Source organism: Carcharodon carcharias, chromosome 5, assembly GCF_017639515.1.
Source record: "Carcharodon carcharias isolate sCarCar2 chromosome 5, sCarCar2.pri, whole genome shotgun sequence".
Lineage (NCBI taxonomy): Eukaryota > Metazoa > Chordata > Chondrichthyes > Lamniformes > Lamnidae > Carcharodon > Carcharodon carcharias.
Genome location: NC_054471.1, coordinates 22,085,966 through 22,102,708, shown reverse-complemented (window position 1 = coordinate 22,102,708; position 16,743 = coordinate 22,085,966). Strand labels below are relative to the sequence as shown.

Below are 16,743 nucleotides of genomic sequence, written 5' to 3'. Positions count from 1 at the left end.
CACAGGAAAACAGGTAGGAAAACACTCTTCTGTGTCTCTGTTGATTGGTCAAATGGTTTTAAACAGGAGATGTTATTAAGGCTGAAGAGTACAGTTAAGAAATTCACTTGTAAAATATTTAACATCCAAATTCATTAATTAAATAGAATAGAGATTGCTGGGCAGGTGATGTGTTGCATCTGTAGTATGTAGTATTGTATGACAGGGAGTCAGGATTAATGGGCCTTTTCCAGGTTGGAAAGGCGTAACTAGTGGAGTGCTACAAGGACCAAACCTAGGGCATCAATTATTTACTATCTGTATTAATGGCTTGGAAGAGGGGCAGAGTGTAATGTATCCAAATTTGCTGATGATATAAAAACAGGTGGGAGGCCATGTTGTGATGCAAACATAAGGAATCTGCAAGGGGATCTAGGCAGGTTGACTGAGTGGGCAAAAAGCTGGAAGATGGAGTTTAATGTAGGAAAGTATAAGGTCATGCACTATAGTAGAAAAAAATCAAAAGGCAGACTACTATTTAAATGAAGAGAGACTCCAAAAAGTGCAGCACAGAGGGATCTTGTGCATGAAACACAAAAACTTAGCATGCAAGTAATTAAGGCAAATGGAATTGTGGGCTGTATTGCTAGGCATTTGAATTCAAAAATAGAGAAGTACAGGGTGTTGGCTTATCAAGAACGACTAAACAGGTTAGGCCTTTATTCATTAGAGTTTAGAAGAATGAGGGGTGATCTTATTGAAACGTACAAGATTCTGACAGGGCTTGACAAGGCTAGATGTTGAGAAGATGTTTCCACTAGTGGGGGAATCTCGAACTAGGGATATAGTTACAGAATAAGGGGACACTCATTTAAAGCTGAGATGCAAAGGAATTTCTTCTGTCAGAGGGTAGTGTCTGGGATTCTCTATCCCAGAGAGTTGTGGAGGCTCGATCACTGAAACTATTTAAACAGGAGGTAGATCGATTTTTGAAATATCAGGGAGCTGAGGGTTATGAGGAGTTGAGGCCTGGGGCAGATCAGCCATGATCTTATTGAATGAGGGGCCGAATGGCCTACTCCTGCTTCTTATATCCTTATGTAAGCAGCCAATAACATTGAAGTATACAGCAAACTAGGAAGTTAAAATGGCTTAATATCCTTCACTTTTAATTTACATTTTCAGATAGTTTAATTGAATGATGATGATTGGATTAAGATAGAAGCTAAATAAAGATTAAAAAATTATTTTCAAAATATGCAGAATTTTAACATTTTGGGCAAATTTGATATTTCACCATATAAAACTAGCTTTTCAGGGACAGTGAGAAAATTTGAAGGTGATTATAAAGTTGATACACTGTTTAAAAAAATCTCATTCAGTGAGACGAACAGCTTAAGTGACAAAGTTCTTGTCAATTCAATTGATTTTCCATTGATTGCAACCTGGGAGTGCCTCGACAATGCATCCTTTCGAGAAGCACAGAACCACTGACTGCAACTTCGAGATTTCTGCATTCTACTCGCATGTGTGGACCCCAGAAGTTGCTGTCAATTTCAGTGGAATAACAACAGCGAGAGCTGACAGTTTCACTATTATTACCACCACAACCTCTCAGCCATAAGAAAATAAAAGCAAGGAACTTAAAAACCTTCATTAAGAGGGCGATAAAGGGGACAGAGTGATGAGGGGGGGGGACGCGTATGGATGCAACAAATTCAATAGCTTTGAGATTCTAAGAAAGGAGAGGAATAGTTGTATGATGAGCTTGAACCTCCACTTACCAAAACAACTTAGTTCCAGTACTAACCACAAATGAGCTGGTGAGATTGAATCCATTCTATTCAGAGTACTTTATTTGCCACCCACATGGTTGAGGAATTTGCACTGTTTTCTACTGGAATTCACAGCTAATGTTGGCCGCTGGGAGCTACTATCTTATTCAGGCATTCTTGCCTCAAGGTTCCAGTTGACTGCAAGATTTCCATCTGTTTCATCTTGAGAAGCGTTGTTTTCTTTTAAAAAGTGTCCAATTCAAAGAGGTTAACAATTCTAAAGAGAAGGCATATATTGCCATGATGTTGCATTTGTATAATTAGTACCAGAGTAAAAGCGCTAACAAGAGATGTTAAGGATTCTAAGGATTCTAAAGGAATAGGCATATAAAGTTGCCAAAAAAAGTAGTAAGCCCAAGGATTGGGAGCATTTTAAAATTTCAGCAAAAAAGAACCAGCAAAAGAGTATAAAAACGGACTGTAAAAGCTTATATTGGTATGTAAAAATAAAAAGGTTAGTAAGACAAATATGCGCCCTTTATAGGCAGAGAATGAGGCATTAAAATGGGTGATAAGGAAATAGCAGAAAAACTAAACAAATACTTTATGTCTGTCTTCACGAAGAAAGATACAAAAAAAAACTCCCCCGAAATACTGAGGAGCCATTGAACTAGTGAGATTGAGGATCTAAATGAAATTTGTATGACAGTAGGAAAAAAGTAATGCTGGAGAAATTAATGGAGCTAAAAGTTGATAAAGTCCCTGGACCTGCTGATCTACATCCCAGAATGTTGAAAGAAGTGGCTGTGGATATAGTGGAGGCACTGGTGATCATCTTTCAAAATTCTATAGATTCTGTAACGGTGCCTGCAAATTGGAAGGTGATAAATATAACCCCACTATTTAAGAAAGGAGAGAAAAAGAAAACAGGGAAATGCAGACCTGTTAGCCTAACATCAGTGCATGGAAAATGCTAGAATGTATTCTAAAGGATATGATAACTGCACTTAGGAAAGAATGATCAGGTTGGGCAGAGTCAACATGGATTTATGAAAGGGAAATCATGCTTGACAAGTCTGTTGGATTTTTTGAGGATGTTACTAGCAGAATAGGTAAGAAGGCACCAGTGGATGTGGTATATTTGGATTTTAAGATGGATTTTGATAAGGCCCCACAAAGGAAGCAAAATTAGAGCAAATGGATTGGGGGAAATATACAGACATGGATTGAGAATTGGTTAAAGGACAGAAACCAGAAAGTAGAGATTAACAGATCATTCTCAGGTGAGCAGGCTGTAACACAGAAACATAGATAGGAGCAAGAGTAGGTCATTCAGCCCTTCAAGCCTGCTCTGCAATTCAATATGATCATGGCTTATGCTCTATCTCAATGCCATACTCCTGGTTTCTCCCTATACCCCTTGAAGCCTTTAGTGTTTATAAATCTGTTCCCTTCTTAAATAAACTTGGCCTCCATAGCCTTCTGTGGTAGGGAATTACACAGGCTCACCACCATCTGAGTGAAGAAATTTCTCATCTCAGTCCTGAATGGCCTAGCCCGTATCCTCAGACTGTGACCCCTTGTTCTAGACACCTTCAGCCAGGGGAAACACCATCCCTGCATCCAGTCTGTCCATTCCTGTCAGAATTTTATATGTTTCAATGAGATCCCCCTCTCATTCTTCTAAACTCCAGTGAATACAGGCGTCGTTGACCCCAATTTCTCCTCATACGACAATTCTACCAACTCCGGAATCAGTCTGGTGGACCCTCCCTGCAACCCCTCTGTGGCAAATATATCCTTTCTTAGGTAAAGAGACCAAAATTGCACATAATACTCCAGGTGTGGCCTCACCAAGGCCCTGTACAGCTGCAGTGAGATTCTTGCTCCTGTACTCAAATCCTTTTGCAGAAGGCCAACATACCATTTGCCTTCCAAACTGCTTGTTGAACCTGCATGATTGCTTTCAGTGACCGACGTACAAGGACACCCAGATTCCTTTGTACATCAATATTTCCCAAGCTATCACCATTTAACACCATTTTGTTTTTCCAACCGAATTGGATAATTGCATACCTTATACTGTATCTACCATGTATTTGCCCACTCACTCTCTACATCCTCCTCACCACTCAATTCCCACCTAGTTTTGTGTCAATGGCAAACTTGGAAATATTATATTTGATTCCCTCATCTAAATCATTGATATATATTTGAATAGCTGGGGCCCAAGCACTGATCCCTGCAGCACCCCACTGGTCATCGCCTGCCACTCCGATAAAGAGCCATTTATTTCTACTGTTTCCTGTCTGTTATCCAACTCTCAATCCATGCCAATATATTACCCCCAATCTCATGTGCTTTAATTTTGCACACTAACCTCTTATGAGAGACTTTATCAAAAGCTTTCTGAAAATCCAAATACACAAAATCCACTGGTTCTCCCTTATCTATACTAGTACTTACATCTTGAAAAAACTCCGGTAGGTTTGTCAAACATGATTTCCCTTTCATAAATCTATGTTGACTCTGTCTAATCCCATTGATATTTGCCAAGTGTCCTGTTATCAAATCCTTTATAATAGACTGTAGTTTTCTCCCTACTACTGATGTTAGACTAACTCATTTGTAATTCACTGTTTTCTCCCTCCCTCCTTTCTTAGATAGTGGGGTTACATTTGCCACCCTCCAATCTGCCGGAACTGTTCCAGAATCTACAGAATTTTGGAAGATGACAACCAATGCATCCATTATTTCCATGGCCACTTCCTTTAGTGCACTATATAGATTATCGGGCCATGGAGATTTATTGGCTTTCAGCCCCATTAATTTCTTCAGCATTATTTTTGTGCTAATCCTAAAATCCTTCAATTCCTCTTTCTCATGAAACCATTGGTTCCCTAGCATTTCTGGCAAGTTATTTGTGTCTTCTTCCATGGAGACAGAACTAAAGTAGTTGTTTAATTGTTCTGCCATTTCCTTGTTCTGTATTATAAATTCTCCCATTTCAGATTGCAAGGAACCTACATTTGCCTTCACTAATCTTTTTCTTTTTACACACTTATAGAAACTTTTACAATCTGCTTTTATGTTCCTTGCAAGTTTACTCTCTCACTGTATTTTTCCTCCTCAAATCAATCTCTTGGTCCTCTGCTGAATTCGAAACTGCTCCCAATCCCCAGCTTGCTACTTTTTCCAGCTACTTTATGACTCCTCTTTGGATCCAATACTATTTTAAATTTATTTTTTTAGCCGTGGTTGGGCTGCTTTACCTAATGTGTTTTTGCACCAGAGAGGAATGTATCACTGTTGCAACACATGCATTCGTTCTTTAAAGATTAGCCATTGCTTATCCACCTTTTAATGAAGCTCCCCAATCTATCATAGCCAACTCACCATTCATACCTTTGTAGTTTCTTTTGTTTAGATTTAGAACCTAACTTCAGATTGGACTACTTCACTTTCCATCCTAATGAACAATTCTATCATGTTATGGTCACTCTTCCCTAAAGGACCCCACACAACAAGATTATTAACGAACCCCTTCTCACTATATAATAGCAAATCTAGGATAGCCTGTTCCCTAGTTGGTTCCTCGATGTACTGGTCTAAAAAACCATCTCGTACACACTCTAGGAATTCATCTACCACAGTATTATTGCTAATCTGATTTGCCCAGTCTATGTGCAGATTAAAGTCACCATGATTACTGTAGTACCCTTGTCACATGTATCTCCAATTTCCTGTTTTGTGCCATCCCTACCTTGCCACTAATGCTTGAAGGCCTATAGACAACTCACACTAATGTTTTCTGCCTCTTGCTGCTACTTAGTTCCAACCAGACTGATTCTACATCTAGATTTTCTGAGCCAGTATCCTTTCTCACTACTGCACTGATTTCATCCTTAACTAACAAAGCCACGCCAACTCCTTTTCCTTTTTGCCTGCCCTTCCTAAATATTGAATACCCTTGGTTCCCAGTCTTGGTCACCCTGCAGCTTTGTCTCTGTAAACACAATCATATTGTGCTTGTTTACACCTATTTGCACTGTTAATTCATCTATCTTATTGTGAATACCCCATGCATTCAGATACAGTGCCTTTAGATCTGTCTTATTAACATTTTTAAACATCTGTTTTTGTACTATAGTCCTATTTGCTGCTAGCCCTTGTTTTCTCTACCTTCCACTTTTGCTTTCTACTTTTCTATCTTTCATTTCGATTTTTGTTTCCCTCTCTGCTTTCTCCCCGCTCAGATTCCATCCCGTCACTCTTGTTTAAACCTCCCACACAGTACAAGCGAATACCCCTGCAAGGATATTGATCCCAGTCCTGCTAGGGTACAACCTGTCCAGCTATACAGGTCTCATCTTCTCCAGAATTAGTCCCAATGCCTTAGGAATCTAAATCCTACACCATCTTTCCAGCCACATATTCATCTGGTCTATTCTCCTATTCCTGATCTCGCTATCACATGGCACTGGGAATAATCCTTAGATTATTACATCTGAGGTCCTGCTTTTTAATTTATTTCCTAGCTCCCTATATTCTGCTTGCAGGACCTCATCCCTCTTTTTACCTCCGTTGTTGATACTGATATAGACCATGACCTCCGACTGTTCACCCTCCCGCTTCAGAATGTCCTGCAGCCGTTCAGTGACATCCTTGACCCTGGCACCAGGGAGGCAACATACCATCCTGGTGTCAAGTCTGCAGCCGTAGAAATGTTTATCTGTTCCCTTTATGATAGAATCCCCTATCACTATTGCTCTCCCACCCTTTATCCTCCCCCCACGTGGCTGAGCCACTTGTGGTGCCACGAACTTGGGCCTTGCTACATTCCGCTGAGAAACCATCTTCCCCAGCAGTAATCAAAACGGAAAATCTGTTAAAGAGGGAAATGAACCCAGGGGATTCCTGCACTACCTGCCTAGTGCTTTTACTCTGTCTGGCGCATTTACTCTGCCTGGCAGTTACCCATTCCCTTTCTGCCTGTGCACTCTTTACCTGCAGTGTGACCACCTCACTGTATGGGCTATCCATGAAGGTCTCAGCCCCACAGTGACTCCACAGCCACAGCTCCAGCTCTGAAATGCAGATTTTGAGTAGTTGCAGCTGGAGCCACTTCCTGCACACCTGGTCACCCTGGAAATGTCCCTGACTTCCCACATCGCACAGGAGGAGCATTCCATGTGGCTGAGTAGCCCTGCCTTGACTTACTCTTAATTACTCCCTTTACTTTTATTTCCTCTAGTTTAAAGAATAATAAATATATACTAGGGACCTTACTTTTCTTCTTATACTTTAAACACTACCTAATCTTGATTAATTTTATTTTGATGACAACCTTACAGCTACCAATAAATTGTACCAATATTAACAGATAAATCAGCAAAACAAGTAAAACACTCACCAACCAATCACTAACCTAGTTCCCTACGACATCACACTTGTTGAGTTCTCTGAGATCCACACCAGCAGCAGCAGCAAGCTCTTTATTCTTCCTGGCTCCACTCTCGTTCTTTCTCGCGCTCTTTATTCCTCCCGGTTCCACACTGTCTCACTCTTTTATCCTCCCGGCTCCGCTCTTGGTCTTTCTCACTCTCTTTCATCCTCCCGGTTCCACTGTTGGTCTCGCTCTTTTATCCTTACTGGTCTCGCTCTTTCTCATGCTCTTTTATCCCCCTGGCTATGATCTCCAACTAGTGGAGTACCACAAGGATCAATGCTTGCGCCCCAGCTATTCACAATCTATATCAATGATCTGGGTGTGCTGACCAAACGTAATATTTCCAAGTTTTCTGCTGACACAAAACTTGGTGGGAATATGATCTAGGAGGAGAATGCAAAGAGGCTCCAAGGAGATTTAGACGGATTAAGTGAGTGGGCAAGAACATGGCAACTGGAATATAATGCGGAAAAAGGTGAACTCATCCACTATGGTAGGAAAAACAGAAACTCAAAGTATTTCTTAAAAGGGGAGGGATTGGGAAATGTTGGTGTTCAAAGGGACCTCAGTGTTCTTGTTCATAAATCACTGAAAGCTAACATGCAGGTGCAACAAGCAATTAGGAAGACAAATGGTATGTTAGCCTTTATTGCAAGTGGATTTGAATACAGGAATAAGGAAGTCTTGCTGCAGTCTTAGAGAGCCTTGGTGAGATCACACCTGGAGTTGTGCGTGCAGATTTGGTCTCCTTACTAAGGAAAGGTATACTTGCCTTAGAGGGATTGCAATGATGGTTCAGCAGACTAATCCCAGAGTGGGGGTATTGTCCAACAATGAGGAAAAGTGGAGGAGGCTGGGTTTGTATTCTCTAGAGTTTAGAAGAAAGAGAGGTGATCTCATTGAAGTGTGCAACATTCTCACAGGGCTCGATAGGGTAGATGCAGGAAGGATGTTTCCCCTGATTAGGAGCAGGGGGAGGGTGCTAGAACTAGGGGATACAGTCTCAGAACAAGGGGTAGGTCATTTAGGACTGAGATGAGAAGGAATTTCTTCACTCAGAGGATGAATCTTTGGAATTCTCTACCCAGATGGCTGCGGAGGTTCAGTCATTGAATATGTTCAAAGCAGAGGTCAATAGATTTCTAGATACCAACGACATTGAGGTATACGGGGATAATGCAGGAAGACGGTGTTGAGGTAGATCAGCTATGATCTAGTTAAATGGCAAAGCAGGCTCAAGGGACCAAATGGCCTACTCTTGCTCATCCGTTCCTACGTCCCTAAAGCATACATCATGCTCCCACACAAATAGCTGCGACATTAAAAAGAACAAGCAGTGCAGTGTGACACACAGAGTAAAAAGAAATGCAGATGCAGTGTGAGCAAAGTACAAATGAAGAGTAAGATAATAGGGAAAAAGAATTATTGGGGCAGCGTGCCACTTAGAAGGAGTGCTATTAGGAGAGGCTGACACTCAAAGAGGGAGATAACATGTCGAAAAGGTCCAAAGCTTCAGCACAGAAAGAACTGGGGAATGAAAGGAGAGATGTAATAAAAGCAAACTCAGTCAAGACAGAAGAGAGGCAAGTATGCTCAAGGCACATACTTCATACCCAAACTTTATATTTAATAAAGAAACTCCCTCCCCCACTCCATCCACCACCACCTGACACTCCTCTGAAAAAACTGGAATCCCAGCAGCTGCCCTCCTGTGTTTTCAACCTTGAACCTTAACGGATCCACTGAAACCTAGGGAAGTTATTCTGAGGATGATGTAAGAAACAAGTTTTCTTAGGGCTACTGAGAAAAACAATGAAATAAAACCTTGTGCTACAAGAACACATGTTTAACAAAAAGGTGACTGAGTGGAAACTGTACCAACGCCAGCGGGTATCAGATTCTCTGACACTTTACAAGACAGAATTTAGTATATTTGAGTAAATACTATCAGATTTTCTTTTATAAAGCAATAACTCAGTAATTATTTGCTATGAAGTGGGATGACTTGCTTCTAAAATGTGGACCAAAATAATATCCCAATGTATTGCATTTTACTGCATCACACACACTCAATTTAACTACAAACTGACACAAGTTAACTGGTTTAACACATCAGAAACAGTAAAAATTAGGAATAAAGAGTTTACAGACCGTACATGATCTGAGAACCAGAAAAACGCTTCTCAAATAAGACAGAAAAATGACTGACGAATAATCCTGGGATATGGGTCCCCTAAAACGGAGTTCTTTTACAGTATTTTTTTTAAACTGCCAAGCCTACGGGGAAAGAAATACGATCCACAGCACTGGAATTATTCTCCCCACTGTTCACTACAACTTCCAAAGCTTCTCTAGTTGCTAGTGTAGGCTCTGCATTGTTTATCAGACGCAAACACTAAGAGCAGCCAGTTACTACTTTCTGCTCACCAGAAAAGGCAAGCACCCAAATTTACCTTACCTCCTCCTCTTAAAGTAGATTCAGCAAATATTTCCTCTCACTCCCAAAAGATGAGAATTTCACACAGCCCTGTGCTGTACAAAGTGCTGTAACAGTGCAGTACATCAGGAATGTGCAGCACATAAAAATTACTGGTGCTGACCTGGTAACACAAGGGAGTTGAAGTCTCAATGACAGGCATGTGTTGATCGTTTGGGGTTGGACAGGTTACATATGGGGCTGTAACTTTTAAAGTTAGGCAATTCCTCGTGTAAATGACAGCTAAGTTTGTTTGCAACTTAAAACTCAAGCGTTGAGCCTAATGGGAACAGCTGCCTCCATGTGTCATATACCTGGCACAAGGTTAGCAGCCATGAGAAGGGAGAAAGAGAGCGCAGGGGGAGAGCTCAAACAAACTGGGTGGAGAGCATGTGCTGGATCGAGGGGAAAAAGGGGGTGAGCATGCACAGCGAGTCAGGGCAGTGAGGAGGGGGGAACAAGCGAAGGGGGCAAGTGAGGGTAGCGAATGGCGCAAAGGGCGGCAAGGCGGGGGGGGGGGGGGGCGAAGGGATCAAACCAGGGCGAAGGGAAGGGAGTGGAAAGGGGAGGGCCAGAGGGTTGGGTGTTAGATGGCGGGGCAGGGAGCCAGAGGGCGGAGCGGAGCGGAGGGGCGGGGGTCATAGGACAGGGCAGCCGAGGCGGGTGGCATGGGGGTGCTGAGGGAGAGAAGGGGGGTGCTGGGTTGCAGAGGGCAGGACGGGGGTCCAAGGACCAGGAGGGCAGACAGCATGTGCTGGAATGAGGGGAAAAAGGGGGTGAGTTAGCACAGCGAGTGAGGGCAGCAAAGGGGCTGGACAAGCAAAGGGGGCAAGTGAGAGCAGCCATGTCGCAAAGGGTGATGCGGGGTGGTGGGGGGCGAAGTGGGCAAGCTGGGGCGAAGGGCAGAGGGAGGACTCAGAGGGCAGGGCAGGGCAGGGCAAGGGGACAGGGGCCGGGGCACAGAGGGTGGGGGGGCAGCGAAGGTTCCAATGTTACAAAAACACATCTGTTTACTTGGACAAATGTTGAACCAATGAACTGTCATGTGCTAATATAATTAGCACTAAATGCCTTTTGACACTAAAGGACACCTTGGGCTGCTTAAAGTCTACCAACACAGCTGAGTTAAAGCAATGCTTGAAACAATTCTTAAAACTTCGTCAACATACAATAAAGATTTTGGGCGATTAAATTGGATTGCTCTCTCTCTCTACATAGAATCCTCATTGGATGCAGGTTGTAAATCATGGCTCAAGTGATGAGCTCACTATGGGGCAAGGTGAGGAGGCAGACTCCAAGAACTACCTCAACCAGTGTGGGGATTGAACCTGTGCTGTCGGCTTTACTCTACACTATACCCTAGCCAGCTGAGCTAAATGACTCCTTTAGTCCCTGAGAACAGGTGAGGGGATCATGGTACACAGTTAACCAGCAGCCACTGATTGAAATGTAGGCAACACGCCAACTTCATGCTGCCTGCTTATTGGAATAAATTGCTGCATGCAGTCAGCACAAATAGTGCTGCTCATTTGCTGCACACATCAGTAGAGGCCCAAAATCATAACTTTCTAGCAACACTTAAAGGGGATTATCACCTATTTCTTATTTCCTATTTACTATTGAGTTTTTTGTTGCCTGATTTTTATGTAATTTTTGAGCTTTCTCAGACTAATCGTCTCCACATTTTGGCTGCCAAAATCCTTCCACTTTTGCTCTTTTGTTTTAACTTCTTTTCTCTTTACCTCACCTAGACCCTCCCTTCTATTGTCACTCCTTATCACTTCTCCACTCAGCTACCAATTCCCAGTTCCCTACCCCAATCCCTTCGGTATGCTCAACCTTCCTGCTCTCTTGCCATTGTCCCAGGCATGACTCCCTCTTAGATAAGCATACGACTTCCCACTGTGTGTCGCTCTTCGCATCCTCTGAAGAATTTATTGAAACACTCAGCACTGGCTCATTATGAGTAGCAATCCCAACTGCCCTATCCCACTTTCACTGACCTTCCTGCCCAGTGCACCCAATGGGGGCCAATCTCACCAATCTCCTTTCTGTTCAACTCACCTCTCCCACTGATGACCCTGTGGACTCTTAACACCCCTCTACACATCTCCCTCTAGTATTCCCATTCACTTGTGAACAAGTCTCTTGTCATTCATGGACTTATTATAATGACTGTATGGATCACACCTTGGCCTTCTACTCCTCTGGCATATTTTCCTCCTTTGAGCATCACACCTTGTTCTACCTCTCTTTTAAAATCGTTCTCCATCTGCCACCCAACTACAATAAAAATCGGGCCAAGGGCAATTTTAAAGTGTTTTGCAAAAGAAGCAAATACGAGGTGAGAAAAAACTTTTTTCATAGCGTGCAGTTATGGTTTGGCACGCACTCCCTGGAAGTGTGGTTTAATTGAGGTATTGAAAAGGGCATTGGATGATTATTTAAATAGAAACAATGCGCAGAGTTACGGGGAAAAGGCAGGAGATTGGCACAAAGTTAAAATGCTCAGAGAGCCGGTGCAGACACAATGGGCCGATTGGCCTCCTTTTACAGTATAACAATTCTGTGATTCTCACTGAGATAGCTTCATTGATTTCTTCCCTCAGCCTCTGCACCAAATAACTTCTCATCCTTGATAATTTCAATCTCCACTTCAATTCATCATGTTTTCTCTTCTCTGAGTTCACTGCCTCCTTATCCTCCCCAAATCTCTTCTCTCCATGTAAACTCCCCAACCTGTATTCAAGATCATACCCTTAACCCTGCCTTCTCACGCAGTCTTGCTAGGCCCATCATATCAATCACAAATAAGGTCATCTCTGTTCACTTGCTCATATTACTCATCACCTGCATCCCCCTTCCACGCCCCACCCCAATATCCCCGTACCTCTGTATTCTGGACAAACCTATCCCCCAGTTCACTTAATGACTGCAATTTCAAAACCCGACCTGTCCAACCTTTGGTCCTCCACTTGCCACAACATTCCTGCAGCTACTGATTGGCTAAATGGCACCCTCACCATCGCCTTTGATGTCCTATCCCCAATAAAACCATTACTCTCTTCTGCACCCTAGCCATTTCTCTGGTGTAGCTCTCATCTCCTCTCCCTTACATCCAAGGGGTACAGACTTGAAAGGATATGGTGAGCAACTGGTTTAGCCATCCACTGCCAGCTCTGGCTGGACCACTTATTTACTAAAACCTTATTTACTAAAACTGCTCATTATTCCAGGATCATTCTCGAATGCAGGGATAACCGCTGTCTTTGCTTCTCTACTGCAAACCATTTACTTAAGCCCCTCTCCCCTTTCCCCTCCACCCTCATCTCCAATTACAGGAGCAATGAACTCAGACTTTTATGTCACTAAGATTGAGACCGGCTGCTTCTGCCACATCTCTCCTTTCCACTAACCCACTTGGCTAAACTTCTACCTGCCATATCCCTGACCTTGCATCTTTCTTTAGTTTCTCTCCTATCTCCCCTCATTCCCTCTCTGAGCTTATCTTGTCCATGAGACCCCATTCCCTCAACCCCATCCCCACTAAACTGCTGACCACCCAACTTTCCTTCCTAGTCCCCATGTTAGCTGATATTGTTAACAGTTCTCTCTCTTCAGGTGTTGTCTTTCATGGGATGTGACATCTCTGGCAAGGTCAGCAGTTGTTGCCCATCCCTAAATGTGCTTAAGGTGATGGTGGTAAGCCACCTTCTTGACCTGTCTGGAATCAGGAGTCTTGAATTAAGGGAAAAGTCATTCAGTACCTGCCACACCACTCCCTGTAGATCTTTGTAGTTTAAAACTGTGGAAAGCTCAAGCACTTTGTACAATCATAGCAACAACCAAAAGAAAAATCAACCAGCAACCAACCCGTAACCAACTGATTATCCCTTTAAATAGCACGGGGTGGGTGCATGGTGGTAGGGAGGAGGGGTCTTTCCAGCTGCTTAACACATGTTCAAGATGGCATCAAATCAGTGCTGCAAACTAATTAACATCATGATCTGCCTGCTCTGCATACTTCCAGCAAACATTAGCTATGTGCGCATTAACAACTTTATGAATACAGAGTCCTGTGTTATTTACAACAAAACAAAGAACACTACCGAGCCTGATTCTGTGCCCCTTGTATTCAAAACAAATCCCAGCCCTCACTAGTTCTGAAGTCACTGACTCACCCTAGGCTATAAGTCTCATGAATGCTGCCCCTCCAATATTTTGCCCAGTGCTCACTGTTCATCTGAGTGCAGCAAGTGTCAGCAGGCTCTGAGACTTTGAGAAGTTTGATAAAAAAGGCCAGTCTAGCCCTTACCTAATGCAGGTTCTACAGCAGAGATTGCCAATCAGCCAGGAGGACTGAAAACTTTCCCTTGATTTTCACCTCTATAATTCAGGAGGTCCTGAGGCTAATGGCGTATGCCAGCCAAATGTTATTGAGCATTAATGTGGTCAGCATTTGATTTGTTTGCGATAACATTCAAGGTTAAATAGCAGGACATGAACAATGGCCACTTGGTTGAAGCAATTAAGGCTGCTAGTAATCCACCAATCTATCCCTCAGAACGAGACCATCCCTTCAGGATAGAAGAGAAGATGACCTGAGGGAGGGAAAAGGGAATAGAAGCCAGCAGGATGTGAAAATGGCTCCATTTCAAAGAGTTAAGGTGGCCAAATGATGGAACAGAACTGAAATGTTGCTCATGATAAAAACAAAATGCACAAAAAAAGTCAAGTTCCCACTTGCATGTTAAAATAGATATTAACACATCAGAAGCTACAGTCTGCGCAGTTCAACAGAGTTTGGGCACAGTGTATGTAATCTGACACTGGTGCTTCTGAATTCATGAGAGGAGAAAATGATTTCTTCTGTGTCATTCTGTATTAACTTATTGAACACTGGAACTCCCAGTCATTTTGGTGAATTCAACTCACCTTTACACCACCAATTACAAAATGAAAGTACTCAGACACACCACTAAACACTACTAAATGAAGTTAGATCAAAATACAGTGATAGCCCAAGGCAGGACAGAATTTCATAGAAATTACAGCACAGAAACAGGCAATGTCTTGTTTCTATTTGAGAGAGTCTAGTCCCTGAGCAGCAAGATGCAGCTTTTGCGTCTGTGACTTGTGGCACACCCCTGATACCAGATAGGTCACCATGTGAGGGATACATTGAGCATACGTCAGGCACTTACTCGCCTAAATGTTGTCCAGGTATTGCTGAATATATACACGGACTGCTTCAGTATCTGAGTTGTAGAGAATGGTGCTGCACATTGTGCAATCATCAGCGAACATCCCCACTTCTGCCCTTATGATGGAGTGAAGATGGTTGGGCCTAGGACAGTGCCCTGAGGAACTCCTGCAGCAATGTCCTGGGGCTGAGATGACTGACCTCCAACAACCACTACCTTTGCGCTAGGTATGACTCCAACAAGTGGAGAGCTTCCCTCCACCCCTGATTCCCATTGACTTCAATTTTACTAGAGTTCTTTGATGTCACACTTAGCAAAATGCTGCCTTGATGTCGAGGGCTGTCACTCTCACTTCACCTAGTTCAGTTCTTTGGCCATATTTGGACCAAGGATGCAATGAGGTCTGGAACCTTGTGTGCATGGCAAAATCCAAACTGAGGATTGGTAAGCAGGTTATTGCTGAGTAAGTGTCGCTTTGTAGCATTGTCAATGACACCTTCAGTCACTTTGCCAACGATTGAAAGTAGACTGATGGGGCGCTAATTGGCCAGATTGGACTTGTCCTGCATTTTGTGGACAGGGCATACCTAGGCAATTTTCCACGCTGTCGGATAAATGCCAGCATCACAGCTGTACTGGAACAGTCTGGCTAGGAGTGCAGCGAGTTCTGGAGCATGTCTTTAGTACTATGCCCAGGGTGTTGGCAGTGAACATATGTATCCAGAGCTTTCAGCCGTTTCTCAATATCATCTGGAGTGAATCGAATCTGTGATGCTGGGGACCTCAGGAGGAGTCAAAATGGATCTTCTACTCAGCACTGCTGGCTGAAGATGGGTGAAACATTTGCAACTCTGTCTTTTGCACTGATGTTCTGAGTTCCCCCATCATTAAGGATGGGGATGTTCACACAAACTCCTTTTCCAGTTAGCTGTAGCTTCAGCAGGTTGGCATTGTTCCTGGCATGTTCTTTTTCTTCAGTATGAGAGGCTTTATAAGATGGTTATGTTTTAAATCGTTTCTTTTAATTCAAGGTAAAAAGGGGCATGTGACCACCAGCTAATTCTGCCCAGTGATAAGCTGATTTGACATGGCTAGCATGGGATAGAGGGACTCAGGTCGCATGCAATTGAGATACGTGTTTTCAGATGTTGAACGTGGCACAAAGAACAGTGGGGGTTGGTGGTGAGAAAGAGAGAGAGGAACAGTAGTTGCTGCAGAGGGGAAAAGGCTGTTTTTTCTGATAGCTACCAGGCAGAATAAGAGTGAGAAGATGTACGCTGTTGGCAGAGGGGGAACCCGTGGAAATTTAAGGGCACTGGAAGATAGGTCCTGGTATGACCAGAAGGAGGATTCAGCCGAGTTAGCTATGCTACTGGAAGTTGGTTCAAGATTTCTCAGAAGACTGAGCGAAAGGGCCTTAGACAGTCACTGGACATAATGCCTCAGTGAAATGGGGAGAAGCAAGCCTGTTGGAAGCTGGAAGTAACTTTAGACTGGCTCTTGTAAAGACTGCAATTCTGCAGAGAGCATCTTGTAACTGTGGCATGAGACTTTCCAGTGTGTTAAAATGCTGATAAGGGATGTCTTTTCTGCGGTTCAGTATATTAGTCGCCTCTTAAGCAATGTTAGTTAATGTTGATTTTAGTTTGTTTGTTACAGTAAAAGTCTTAAAATATGAAATCCTGTTGTATGATCCTTTGAGTTGATCACTGGGAATTCAAATCTTTTATAAGTTATTATCTACGGTGATCATTTCTTCCTGCACTCCTCATTGATCCCCTAGCTCATTGGTAATGGTTGCGAAGAATATGCTGGACCTTGAGATTACAGATTGTGGTTGAATAAAATTCTGCTGCTACC

General features: G+C 43.0%; 1 protein-coding gene across 9 annotated transcripts in view; it reads right to left on the bottom strand.

The window, feature by feature from the left end:
- Nucleotides 1–16,743, bottom strand: part of disp1 (dispatched homolog 1 (Drosophila)) — a 423,869-nt gene that overhangs the window by 170,480 nt on the left and 236,646 nt on the right. Inside the window, exon 1 of one of the 9 annotated variants that reach the window (XM_041188537.1) lies at nucleotides 13,995–14,015. The exons of the other annotated variants lie outside the window; for them this stretch is intronic. The gene's annotated coding sequence lies outside the window, so the exon portion shown is untranslated. Of the gene's footprint in view, nucleotides 1–13,994; nucleotides 14,016–16,743 lie in introns of those variants that run through there. 9 annotated transcript variants of the gene reach the window in all.